At 43.0% G+C, this 12887-nt stretch overlaps 4 non-coding genes across 4 annotated transcripts; 3 read left to right on the top strand and 1 right to left on the bottom strand.

Moving 5' to 3' along the window:
* The first annotated feature begins 4720 nt into the window (after positions 1–4720).
* On the top strand, positions 4721–4793 carry trnar-acg (transfer RNA arginine (anticodon ACG)). The gene has a single exon. It is a non-coding gene; the product is annotated as a tRNA-Arg (tRNA).
* Positions 4794–7964: 3171 nt separating this feature from the next.
* Positions 7965–8037, top strand: trnav-cac (transfer RNA valine (anticodon CAC)). The gene has a single exon. It is a non-coding gene; the product is annotated as a tRNA-Val (tRNA).
* A 1880-nt stretch (positions 8038–9917) lies between these two features.
* Positions 9918–10009, bottom strand: trnar-ucu (transfer RNA arginine (anticodon UCU)). Its single transcript is given in 2 exon segments — positions 9918–9953; positions 9973–10009. It is a non-coding gene; the product is annotated as a tRNA-Arg (tRNA).
* A 2626-nt stretch (positions 10010–12635) lies between these two features.
* On the top strand, positions 12636–12708 carry trnar-acg (transfer RNA arginine (anticodon ACG)). The gene has a single exon. It is a non-coding gene; the product is annotated as a tRNA-Arg (tRNA).
* The last annotated feature ends 179 nt before the right edge of the window (positions 12709–12887 follow it).

The following is a 12887-nucleotide window of genomic DNA, read 5'->3' as shown; positions in this document are numbered from 1 at the left end:
CTCCAAGTATCGGTTTAAATAAATACCTGAACTGACAGAGGGGAGGGCAGATGAGGATTGAATTAAATCCCAATTCACTGAATCGAAACAAGGTTTAAATAAGTGAATCTTTCAGGAGTTGGATTCCTGAGCCTGTGTGTGAGCTGAAACTGGATCGGTCCCGTTCAGTAAAAGAGACCGGCAGGCGGCTCCCAGACAGGGCTCAGGCCGGGACCGGGCAGCGGCTGGATGAGAGAGCGGGGCTCCTGCGCTGTTGCTGCGACTGCTTCCGCCTCTGTGAGTCCCTGCGGCGGCCGGTACTGATTTCCCTCTTATGGATCCGGCTCCAAGCTTTCGTTGTGAACCTCGTGGCGCAACGGTAGCGCGTCTGATTCCAAATCCCAAAGATGCGTGTTCGAATTACGTTGGGGTTGTTGCATTTTCACCACGTTTCAGTGTCGCTCTGTTTTAACGCGGGCCAGTCTTTCAGGGATGGTCCATTCACTGTATGTAAAATAACATTGATCATAGAATGAACACACCGCAGAAGGAGGCCATTCGACCCATCAATTCCTTACCTGCCTTTTGTAAGAACAATCCCATTGGTCCCATTCCCCGTCCCTTTCCCCGTGGCCCTGCGTTTTCCCCTTCAAGTATTTATCAAATTCCTTTATGAAAGCCACGATTGGATCTGCTTCCATCACCTTTTCAGGCAGCGCATTCCAGATCATAACCATTCGCTGCGTAAATAAGATTTTCCTCATGTCGCCTTTGGTTCTTTTGCAATCACCTCAAATCTGTGTCCTCTGGTTCTTGACACTTCCGCCAACGGGAACAGCTTCTCTTTATTAACTTTATCTGAACCCTTCATGACTTTGAACACTTCTATCAAATCTCCTCTGAACCTTCTCTGCTCTCAGGAGAACAACCCCAGCACGGCGTAAATGCGGTCAATCAGCTCCAATTTATTTATTTGGGCATTAAACAAAACGTGAAAGACTGGCAAGGCGTTGTCCGAACAGAAGTCACTGCTTGAAGATAATAAATCCAATCGCTGCGTGGGCGCTGGGTTCAAATGCTACCACTGATAGAATTTCTGGCAATGTTCATTTTGACCTGTTCGCAGAAAACCCGATTGTCGTGCGATGGAGCAGAGGATGTGAAAGAAACTTAAAGTGGAAGTGCAGATATTAGTTTCAACACAGTGACTGGACACGTTTCCACAGGTAAGGGCCCCTCACCTTCAGATGCTTTCCAGCAGAGTGGGACAGGTGATCAGAGTGACCGGGCTCTCGCGGCGCAATCGGTCAGTGCGCGGTCCTGACATGACAGTACAGGATCGAGAAATACCGAGGTTGTTAATTCGAGTCTCACCGAGATCAAACAATCATTTTGCTTGTGAACATTTCGACCGGAGTTCAAGGTACAATTGGTGTGTTCCAAAATTCATCCATTCATTTGTATTGCCACGTGGTTCCTCCGGACGACGCTGTTGTATTAGCAGATGAGATGTTCAGTATTACTTTTTTACAGGAGGGAGGCTGCGGTTTTGGAGACACAAACTATGATTTTGATCCATCGACAAATCGTGCGATTTAACTAGAGCTTTAAATCAGCGCCTGAGACCGCTCAGCCAGGATACTTTCCATCCGACACTTCTGGAGCTAGTTTTACAGGAATAGAATTACTACAAGCAAGAATTCTACCCCTCAAGCACCAATGCTGCCACGGCAGCAGGATGCATGTGTCCAGTTAGAAACCTGTCTGAAGGAACATTCAGTCTGACAGAGCCGGAAGTCCAGCAGATTGACTTTCGGTCTGAGATGATGTTGAGTCTCCATCTTGAGAGTGTTTCGCCAATCCAGCTCAGAGTGGATTTAGAATCATAAATTCTGGTTTGACTGGAGCCACTTGTGTAAGATGAAGTGCAGGGAGCAGTTTCCTGTCCTTGACGGACATTAATGATCCTGTTGCGGTTTTGCTGCAAAATTTCACTTCCCAGCTCCCAAAACTAAAACCCAACTCTGGTGGGACTCGAACACACAACCTTTGAATACCTCCTCCAATCATTCAGTAGAAGTCCAACACGCTATCCATTGCGCCACAGAGTCAGTTATGCAACATGCGGGAGAGCGGGGGTCTTGTGCTGTGGTTGAGGCGGTCAGGCTGCTCCTGCTTCCGCTTCTCATATTCCCAGAGCCGCGGCGGCAGTCTGCACGGATCACCCTCCAATGGATCCGGCTCCAGCCGCTTGTTGTGGGCCTGGTGCAAGAACAGTCGCGTCTGACTCCAAATCAGAAGGCTGCGTGTTTTGAACCACGTTGAAATCACAGCATTTTCACTGTGGCTCAGGGTCCTGCCGACTGATTTTAGATCGGGACCGTGTTTCATGGATTGGATGTTCAGTGTTTGTGCAACAATATCAAAATTAAGTTTGATACATTAATGAGCTTTTTTTCTGTTACTTTCTATTTACACCCTCTCCAGTTTTATGTAGAAAGAGTTAACAATGTTTAAGGGATGTGGTGGGCAGTGTTTGTGGAATCAGTGTAATTAAATTGGATACTTTCATCAGTTCCTTCTCTAACCCAGACTCTTATCATTAGATTTGTAGCTTCACCCTGTTTAAAATAGGTTACTCAGTGATATAAATAAATCAGTTACAACCCCGAAACCTCAGTGGGTATATTTGTTCCAATGCTTTATGATGATCTCGATTTCCATTGAAATTTTCAATCAGCAAATCCAAACGGGTGTTTTGGGTTTGACAAACTAACTTTTTACTTGCCTGGTTCCTGGAAATGATCCAGTGGGGATTTGCTTACCCGTACAGATATAGAAATAAATACATTCCATCATTTCACAAATGACAGTTGTGTAAATAAATATACCGCGATATCCAACATGGAAAAGCAGCTCTTCATGTTCTTAAACAAATTTCCTCAAATTATTTTATTAATCCACTTACGTTTCAATGTAAAACATATATTCAGAGCATCTCTCTAAACTTAAAGAATGGTAAAACAATTGCAGGTTTTACAAACACAAAACATGCGATCGTATAAGTAAGATTAAGGCTGACTTTGTGAAACTTGTATTCTAATTGTCTTTATGATGGTGCGAAAAATATTTCTAGATGTCCGTCCCCAACATAACAGAGAAACTAAGATGAAAACCAAAAGGATTTTTCAAAAACTATTTGGAGCGATTTGATCGGTTCCCCTTCTCCTTTCTTTAATTGTTACCTTTTGATAATTGTTGATCTTGATCCGTTTGCTTCATTTTTTTCAGTCATTTATGGTGAATTTTCTATCCGTTAACGTTCTTAAATATTTGATTTGTTTGTTCCCTACCTCTTGACTTGTGATTTGTCGACCTTCAGGTAAAAATCTGAAACAGAAATGTGTTTATATGCAGGCGTGACTCTGAAGTGTGAGACCGAGAGGTGATGCCGGATGTGTGACCGAGAGAACAACTGCTGGAGGCAGAACTGTCTCCTAACATACCCCGTGTGGCATTGCTCATGGTAGGTCGGATGACTATGTTTTATATTGACTGAACGGCTATGGACATAACGCAGAACGGATTTTACTGCTGCTTTAACTCCACAAAATTTAATCACCATAAATGACCAAAGTCTCAGATCAGTAAGAATTGAATTGCTGTTGGTGAGGGGAGTTTGCACATTGGAAGGAGTTTATACAATTCCAGCTCCAGGTAAAACCTGCAAACCTCCCTCGCCTGTAGGTGACGTCACTATGAGATGTCCAGCTTTCTTTGCGCTTCTGGACTTCTGAAGTGTGATTGAACCTTCCCAAAAGTTTCCTATAATTAGTGAGGAAGGAAGGTATCAGTGAAAATGTGATATATAAACGTGGATATTTCACTGGGTACCATGGGAACCTGATACACTGCTCTTTCCAGTTATTTGTCCAGCAGGAAACAGAAATCATTCTCTTCAACTGTACTCGCCCGAAGGAAAAGGAAACAAACAAAACTGCTCAGTTCTTTGTTTTAGCTTCTTCTGTTGGTTTACGTTCACTCACCGAGAAAGTGACAGAGAGACTGAGAGACTGGATTGGCTTTTTCACTTTGTAATCGATTATACTTTGTACTTATTGTAAGAGACGGTTCCATCCCAATTGTCATGTGCCTGATATTCTCATTAATACTATGATGTGTTCAAAATGAGTTTCTGCTAATTTTACAAAAGCTGAAGAGCGAAAACTGCTCTGAAACGAGTTTCGCTTCGCAAATTTAATGGAGATGGGTTGCTGGTTGTAACTAAATTAGTTTGTAAAATCAGCCTCTGGAACAGTATCCTCGAAACGTGTTTCGGAGACATTGTGTGAGAGCTCCATCTGTTCAATGAAGGAGCACTTCCGCACTGCAGTTCTGGAATCCTTTCCTTGTTGACTCCGAAACTAATACAAATATTATTTTGTTAAAGATCATTTTGTTGTTGAACTCACAAATTGGGTAAATATCACATCGGAGGCTTAAGACAATAAAGGACCCGACGAAACAGGCCCTTTGAGCAGCGAAGCCACGGAGCCAAATCAAGCTGCAAATTCACCATCTCCTCTCACTGACACCTGTCAGATACTCGGCACTGTGTGTTGGATTTTGAGGCCGTTTGGTTCATTTCGATTGCGCTTGCACATTTCGCTGTTTTCATCTGTCAACCTGTCGGTTGATTCTGAATGAAAAGTGAAATAAAATACATCAACTCCCATGACTTGGGCCAGTGGCGCAATGGATAACGCGTCTGACTACGGATCAGAAGATTGTAGGTTCGACTCCTACCTGGCTCGGGTTCATGCAATTTTATCTCTGACACTGGGGAACGAAGAATTAAATTTCGTAATAAGATATTGTTTATGGTGAAGCAGGAAAGAAAACATTCCATCTTGAAAGATTCAGGTTCAATTACAAAAAGAAACTGTGACCACAACGTTTACCAACAAGCCGCCTTTTAGTTTGATGTCAGACACACGAACATTGCAGCACGACGTGGAGGCACCGCGCTGATGACCTTCAGGTGTATCCGGGCCGTTCAGACACTTCGTGTGACACAAGAGCTTTCCAATCCCCGCCAGCTCCTGGACGCCGAGACGTTCGTTGAAAGCAGCATTCACCGACAGGACCGCTATTCCGCTCCCTTTGCCGGTCTGCAGGAAATCCGATGCTGAAAATACAAAGTAGGACGGACAGTATCTGGAAAACAGTTAAACTTTCAGTGTTCAGACATTGGTGAGAACCATAAACAGGACTTTGGATACATTTAAATTGGGTGTGGAGGAGGAGTACGCTGTTTTTTTATAAACTGTGGGAGTGTAGATATGAGTGTGATGTTTATATATGAACTGTGGGTGAGTATATATGAGTGCGATATTTATAAATGAACTATGAGTGTGTATATATGAGTGCGATGTTTATATATGAACTGTGGGTGTGTATATATTAGTGCGATGTGTATATATGAATTATGAGTGTGTATATATGAGTGCGATGTTTATAAATGAACTATGAGTGTGTATAAATGAGTGCGATGTTTATGTATGAACTGTGGGTGTGTATATATGAGTGCGATGTGTATAGATGAACTATGAGTTTGTATATATGAGTGCGATGTTTATATATGAACTATGGGTGTGTTTTTATGAGTGCGATGTTTATATATGAAGTGCGGAATGACCGGGAGGGGCAATTCCCCCTGGGGTTATATGTTCTTCCAACATAAGGACACAAAGATCAATTAACAGTGGGGTGGAAATAGCTCAGTTGGGAGGGCGTTTGACTAAAGATCTCGGGTTTCGGCAGTTTGAGTTATTTGGTTTCTGCTTGTTTGAATCCTAGAATGGTTACAGCACGGAAGGAGGCCATTCGGCCAATCGAGTTCATGCCGGAACTTTGCTAGAGCAATCCAGCTCGTCACACTCCCCCGCAGTTTACCCGTAGCCCTGCATTTTTTTCCCTTCAAGTACTTATCCAATTCCCTTTTGAAAGCCACAATTGAATCTGCCTCCAGCACTCACTCAGGCAGTGAATTCCAGATCTTAACCACTCGCTGTGTAAAAGCGTTTTTCCTCATGTCGACTTTCATTCTTTTGCGATCACCATAAATCTTTGTCCTCTGGTTCTTGACCCTTCCGCCTATGGGAGCAGTTTCTCTCTCTCTACTCTGTCTGGACCCTTCATGATTTTAAATACATCGATGAAATCTCCTCTCAACATTCTCTGCTCCATGGACAACAACCCCAGCTTCTCCAGTCTATCCACGTTACTGAAGTCCTTCATCCCTGGAACAATTCTAATAAATCTTTTCTGCAGCCTCTCTAAGGCCTTCACACCCGTCGCAAAGTGCGGTGCCCAGAACTGGACACAATACTGCAGTTGTGGCCGAACCAGTGTTTTACAAAAGCTCATCGTAACTTCCTTGTTTTTGTTCTCTTTGCCTCAATTTGTAAAGCACAGGATCCCATATGCTTTTTAAAACCGTTTTCTCTATCTGCCCTGCCACCTTTAAAGATTTGTTCACACAAACCCCCAGATTTCTCGGTTCCTGCAGCTCCTTTAGAATTAAACACTTTAGTTTAATTCGCCTCTCCTCGTTTTTCCAACTAAAATGTATCGCTTCGCTTTTCTCCGCGTTAGATTTGATGTGCCATATGTTCGCCCATTCCACCAGCCTGTCTTTGTACTATCACTATCCTCTTCACTGTTCATTACACTTCCAAGCTTTGTGTCATCTGCAAATTTTGAAATTGTGCCCTGTACACCAAAGTCCAATTCATTAATATATATCTAGAAAAGCAGTGATCCTAGTACCGACCCGTGGGGAACACGACTGTACACCTCCCTCCAGTCTGATAAACAACCGTTCACCACTGCTCTCTGTTTCCTGTCACTTAGCCAATTTCGTACTGCCACTGCCTCTTTTATTCCTTGGGCTTCAACTTTGATGACAAGCCTATTATGCAACACTTCATCAAACGCCTTTTGGTAGTCCATATATACCATGTCAACCACATTGCTCTCATCGAATCTCTCTTACCTCAACAAAAAACTCAATCAAGTTAGTTAAAAACGATTTGCCTTCAACAAATCCGTGCTGCTTTCCTTAATTAATCCACACTTGTCCAAGTGACGATTAACTTTGTCTCGGATTATCGTTTCTAAAAGTTCCCCCTTCACCGAGGTTAAACTGACTGGCCTATAGTTCCTGGGATGATCCATACACGCCTTTTTGAACAAGGGTATAATATTTGCAATTCTCCAGTCCTCTAGCACCACCCCCGTATCTGTGGATGTTTGTAAGATTATGGTCAGTACCTCCTGCTATTTCCACCCTTACTTCCCTCAGCAGCCTACGATGCATCCCATCCGGACCGGGTGACTTATCCACTTTAAGTACAGCTAGCCTTCCGAGTACCTCTTCTTTATCAATGTTTAGCCCATTCAGTATCTCAACTGTATTTAACTTTACTGAAACTCTGGCAGCATCTTCTTCCTTGGTGAAGACGTATACAAAGTATTTATATCGGATCTCGGCCATCTCCTCTGCCTCCATGAACAGCTCTCCTTTATGGTCCTTTTTCAGAGTACGGCTCCTACTGCCCGTTTAATGTTTACATGCCAGTTTATGTTGGCCGCCAGTTTATTCTCACACTCTCTCTTTGCCCCTCTTATTTCCTTTTTCACTTCCCTTCTGAACTTTCTATATTCAGCCTGGTGAATGAATGAATGAAAAACATGTTGGGTTTCCGTCAGTCTGAAACAGAAAGTTATTGGTTGATATAATGGCGATTTGAACAACTATTCGTCTTTTTATTGAGTTTGATGAGTTTTGCAAAATTAATACAACAAACTATTTTGTAAAACTTAATCCCCTGAATGGGACCCGGCCCCGTCTCCCAGCACTGAGAACATTTGAAGACGGCAACTATCTTCCGAGCATTTCGTATAACCGTTTGCACAGCAGAGTTTCCGTAGTGTAGTGACTATCACGTTCGCCTCACACGCGAAAGGTCCCCGGTTCGAAACCGGGCGGAAACATTTTCAAAACAGAATCCACAAAAAATCAATAAATATGAAAACACGCAAGATTTCACTCTGTAATGAAATATGAATAAAATACAGATCCGGTATATTTTCCTTTCTCTGTCCAGTTCTACACACACTCAAACATTCCACGGATACCGAAAATGTCTCTCCCTCACTCCAGTTTCCTGCCCTGACTGTGCAGAAATCCCCTCTCAAAGCGACTCTTTGCAACTGGTTTTAGTTGATTTGTGAGAGATCATTGAAGGACCCTGAAGAGCTGCCTCGGTTAATAACGACAGTTCGAAACAGCGTTGCAGCCGCGGCAACAAACACATCCGTTTTTCGATGTTCGATATTCCCCAGTTCCCGGATTGAGTGAGGCCACGACAGCAACGACATTCAGGCCGCCTGTCCGGCCCCGCTCCCTCCAATCACAGGTTGCTGGCGGAAGGCCGCAAATGCCGCCTCAGACAGCGCAATACTGCCCATCCCTGGGAAACAATTTCCCACCGAAGCTTTGACAACACATCGCAGGCATCATCTGTCCCACAGTGTTCTTACTTCGCTGCAAACACAGAACTCGCCAGCTGTTTCAACGTTCATTGTCTGAACAAGGATTTGAATTCTGCACATTCAACTCACTGGCCACTTTAACGAAGTCCAGTAGTCTACCGACTGAGCTACCCAGGCTCATCATTAAAAAGCGATCCATTATACAGATTTATGGTAGGACTCTGAATTATCCTTCGTAGACGTCGAACTGAGGTGAAGATCCCTTTTATAAATTTTTCAGTAACGTGTTGAGGAGAATCCTTGTTCCTGTTGAACATGATGCAAGAAACATGGGCAGTGAACTCGTGAGTTTACAATTCTTCTTGTTTTTGCCAAATGTCTTGTCATTCGTTAGCACCAATTAAAATAACACTTTACCCAGTGGCTCAAAAGCTAAACTTGTCCCACACGGGAGCTGGAAACGGCCTCTCGACATCTGTAAGCTGAATAATTTCACCCGTTACACAGTGACACCAGGCAGCAGATTTCCCTTCCAAATTTTCCCCACACTAAACTTCCACCCGATGAATATCTGCTAAACGAAAAAAAGAATTGTGTGTTTGGTTCTTTAGATTTCAAGATCTCGGACCGGGCCCTTTGGCACATCAACTGCCGCTTATAGCCCCCCTCTCCCACTATAAACAAGCAAACTGGCACCTGCTATTGCAAGATGGTAGGCCAGAGGAACCCAAGGGCCCACATGGGAACACTAAGAAGCAGTGAACATTTCGACCGGAGTTAAAGGTACAATTGGTGTGTTCCAAAATGCATCCATTCATTTGTATTGCCACGTGGTTCCTCCGGACTACGCTGTTGCAATAGCAGATGAGATGTTCAGTATTACTTGTTTACAGGAGGGAGGCTGCGGTTTTGGAGACACAAACTATGATTTTGATCCATCGACAAATCGTGCGATTTAACTAGAGCTTTAAATCAGCGCCTTAGACCGCTCAGCCAGGATACTTTCCATCCGACACTTCTGGAGCGAGTTTTACAGGAATAGAATTACTACAAGCAAGAATTCTACCCCTCAAGCACCAATGCTCGCACGGCAGCAGGATGCATGTGTCCAGTTGGAAACCTGTCTGAAGGAACATGCAGTCTGACAGAGCCGGAAGTCCAGCAGATTGACTTTCGGTCTGAGATGATGTTGAGTCTCCATCTTGAGAGTGTTTCGCCAATCCAGCTCAGAGTGGATTTAGAATCATAAATTCTGGTTTGACTGGAGACACTTGTGTAAGGTGAAGTGCAGGGAGCAGTTTCCCGTCCTTGACGGACATCAATGATCCTGTTGCGGTTTTGCTGCAAAATATCACTTCCCAGCTCCCGAAACTAAAATTCAACTCTAGTGGGATTCGAACCCACAACCTTTGAATACCTCCTCCAATCATTCAATAGAAGTCCAACACGCTATCCATTGCGCCACAGAGTCAGTTATGTAACATGCCGGAGAGCGGGGGTGTTGTGCTGTGGTTGAGGCGGTCAGGCTGCTCCTGCTTCCGCTTCTCACATTCCCAGAGCGCAGCGGCAGTCTGCACGGATCACCCTCCAATGGATCCGGCTCCAGCCGCTTGTTGTGGGCCTGGTGCAAGAACAGTCGCGTCTGACTCCAAATCAGAAGGCTGCGTGTTTTGAACCAGGTTGAAATCACAGCATTTTCACTGTGGCTCAGGGTCCTGCCGACTGATTTTAGATCGGGACCGTGTTTCAGGGATGGGATGTTCAGTGTTTGTGCAACAATATCAAAATTAAGTTTGATACATTAATGAGCTTTTTTTCTGTTACTTTCTATTTACACCCTCTCCAGTTTTATGTAGAAAGAGTTAACAATGTTTAAGGGATGTGGTGTGCAGTGTTTGTGGAATCAGTGTAATTAAATTGGATACTTTCATCAGTTCCTTCTCTAACCCAGACTTTGCTAGATTTGTAGCTTCACCCTGTTTAAAATAGGTTACTCAGTGATATAAATCAATCAGTTACAACCCCGAAACCTCAGCGGGTATATTTGTTCCAATGCTTTATGATGATCTCGATTTCCATTGAAATTTTCAATCAGCAAATCCCAACGGGTGTTTTGGGTTTGACAAACTAACTTTTTTACTTGCCTGGTTCCTGGAAATGATCCAGTGGGGATTTGCTTACCCGTACAGATATAGAAATAAATACATTCCATCATTTCACAAATGACAGTTGTGTAAATAAATATACCGCGATATCCAACATGGAAAAGCAGCTCTTCATGTTCTTAAACAAATTTCCTCAAATTATTTTATTAATCCACTTACGTTTCAATGTAAAACATATATTCAGAGCATCTCTCTAAACTTAAAGAATGGTAAAACAATTGCAGGTTTTACAAACACAAAACATGCGATCGTATAAGTAAGATTAAGGCTGACTTTGTGAAACTTGTATTCTAATTGTCTTTATGATGGTGCGAAAAATATTTCTAGATGTCCGTCCCCAACATAACAGAGAAACTAAGATGAAAACCAAAAGGATTTTTCAAAAACTATTTGGAGCGATTTGATCGGTTCCCCTTCTCCTTTCTTTAATTGTTACCTTTTGATAATTGTTTATCTTGATCCGTTTGCTTCATTTTTTTCAGTCATTTATGGTGAATTTTCTATCCGTTAACGTTCTTAAATATTTGATTTGTTTGTTCCCTACCTCTTGACTTGTGATTTGTCGACCTTCAGGTAAAAATCTGAAACAGAAATGTGTTTATATGCAGGCGTGACTCTGAAGTGTGAGACCGAGAGATGATGCCGGATGTGTGACCGAGAGAACAACTGCTGGAGGAAGAACTGTCTCCTAACATACCCCGTGTGGCATTGCTCATGGTAGGTCGGATGACAATGTTTTATATTGACTGAACGGCTATGTACATAACGCAGAACGGATTTTACTGCTGCTTTAACTCCACAAACTTTAATCACCATAAATGACCAACGTCTCAGATCAGTTAGAATTGAATTGCTGTTGGTGAGGGGAGTTTGTACATTGGAAGGAGTTTATACAATTCCAGCTCCAGGTAAAACCTGCAAACCTCCCTCGCCTGTAGGTGACGTCACTATGAGATGTCCAGCTTTCTTTGCGCTTCTGGACTTCTGAAGTGTGATTGAACCTTCCCAAAAGTTTCCTATAATTAGTGAGGAAGGAAGGTATCAGTGAAAATGTGATATATAAACGTGGATATTTCACTGGGTACCATGGGAACCTGATACACTGCTCTTTCCAGTTATTTGTCCAGCAGGAAACAGAAATCATTCTCTTCAACTGTACTCGCCCGAAGGAAAAGGAAACAAACAAAACTGCTCAGTTCTTTGTTTTAGCTTCTTCTGTTGGTTTACGTTCACTCACCGAGAAAGTGACAGAGAGACTGAGAGACTGGATTGGCTTTTTCACTTTGTAATCGATTATACTTTGTACTTATTGTAAGAGACGGTTCCATCCCAATTGTCATGTGCCTGATATTCTCATTAATACTATGATGTGTTCAAAATGAGTTTCTGCTAATTTTACAAAAGCTGAACAGCGAAACTGCTCTGAAACGAGTTTCGCTTCGCAAATTTAATGGAGATGGGTTGCTGGTTGTAACTAAAGTAGTTTGTAAAATCAGCCCTCTGGAACAGTATCCTCGAAACGTGTTTCGGACACATTGTATGAGAGCTCCATCTGTTCAATGAAGGAGCACTTCCGCACTGCAGTTCTGGAATCCTTTCCTTGTTGACTCCGAAACTAATACAAATATTATTTTGTTAAAGATCATTTTGTTGTTGAACTCACAAATTGGGTAAATATCACATCGGAGGCTTAAGACAATAAAGGACCCGACGAAACACGCACTTTGAGCAGCGAAGCCACGGAGCCAAATCAAGCTGCAAATTCACCATCTCCTCTCACTGACACCTGTCAGATACTCGCCACTGTGTGTTGGATTTTGAGGCCGTTTGGTTCATTTCGATTGCGCTTGCACATTTCGCTGTTTTTATCTGTCAACCTGTCGGTTGATTCTGAATGAAAAGTGAAATAAAATACATCAACTCCCATGACTTGGGCCAGTGGCGCAATGGATAACGCGTCTGACTACGGATCAGAAGATTGTAGGTTCGACTCCTACCTGGCTCGGGTTCATGCAATTTTATCTCTGACACTGGGGAACGAAGAATCAAATTTCGTAATAAGATATTGTTTATGGTGAAGCAGGAAAGAAAACATTCCATCTTGAAAGATTTAGGTTCAATTACAAAAAGAAACTGTGACCACAACGTTTACCAACAAGCCGCCTTTTAGTTTGATGTCAGACA

This window comes from Heptranchias perlo, chromosome 20, assembly GCF_035084215.1.
Source record: "Heptranchias perlo isolate sHepPer1 chromosome 20, sHepPer1.hap1, whole genome shotgun sequence".
In the NCBI taxonomy this organism is placed as follows: Eukaryota; Metazoa; Chordata; class Chondrichthyes; order Hexanchiformes; family Hexanchidae; genus Heptranchias; species Heptranchias perlo.
The sequence above is the reverse complement of the archived record's forward strand: the minus strand, read 5'-3'. Positions and strand labels throughout refer to the sequence as shown.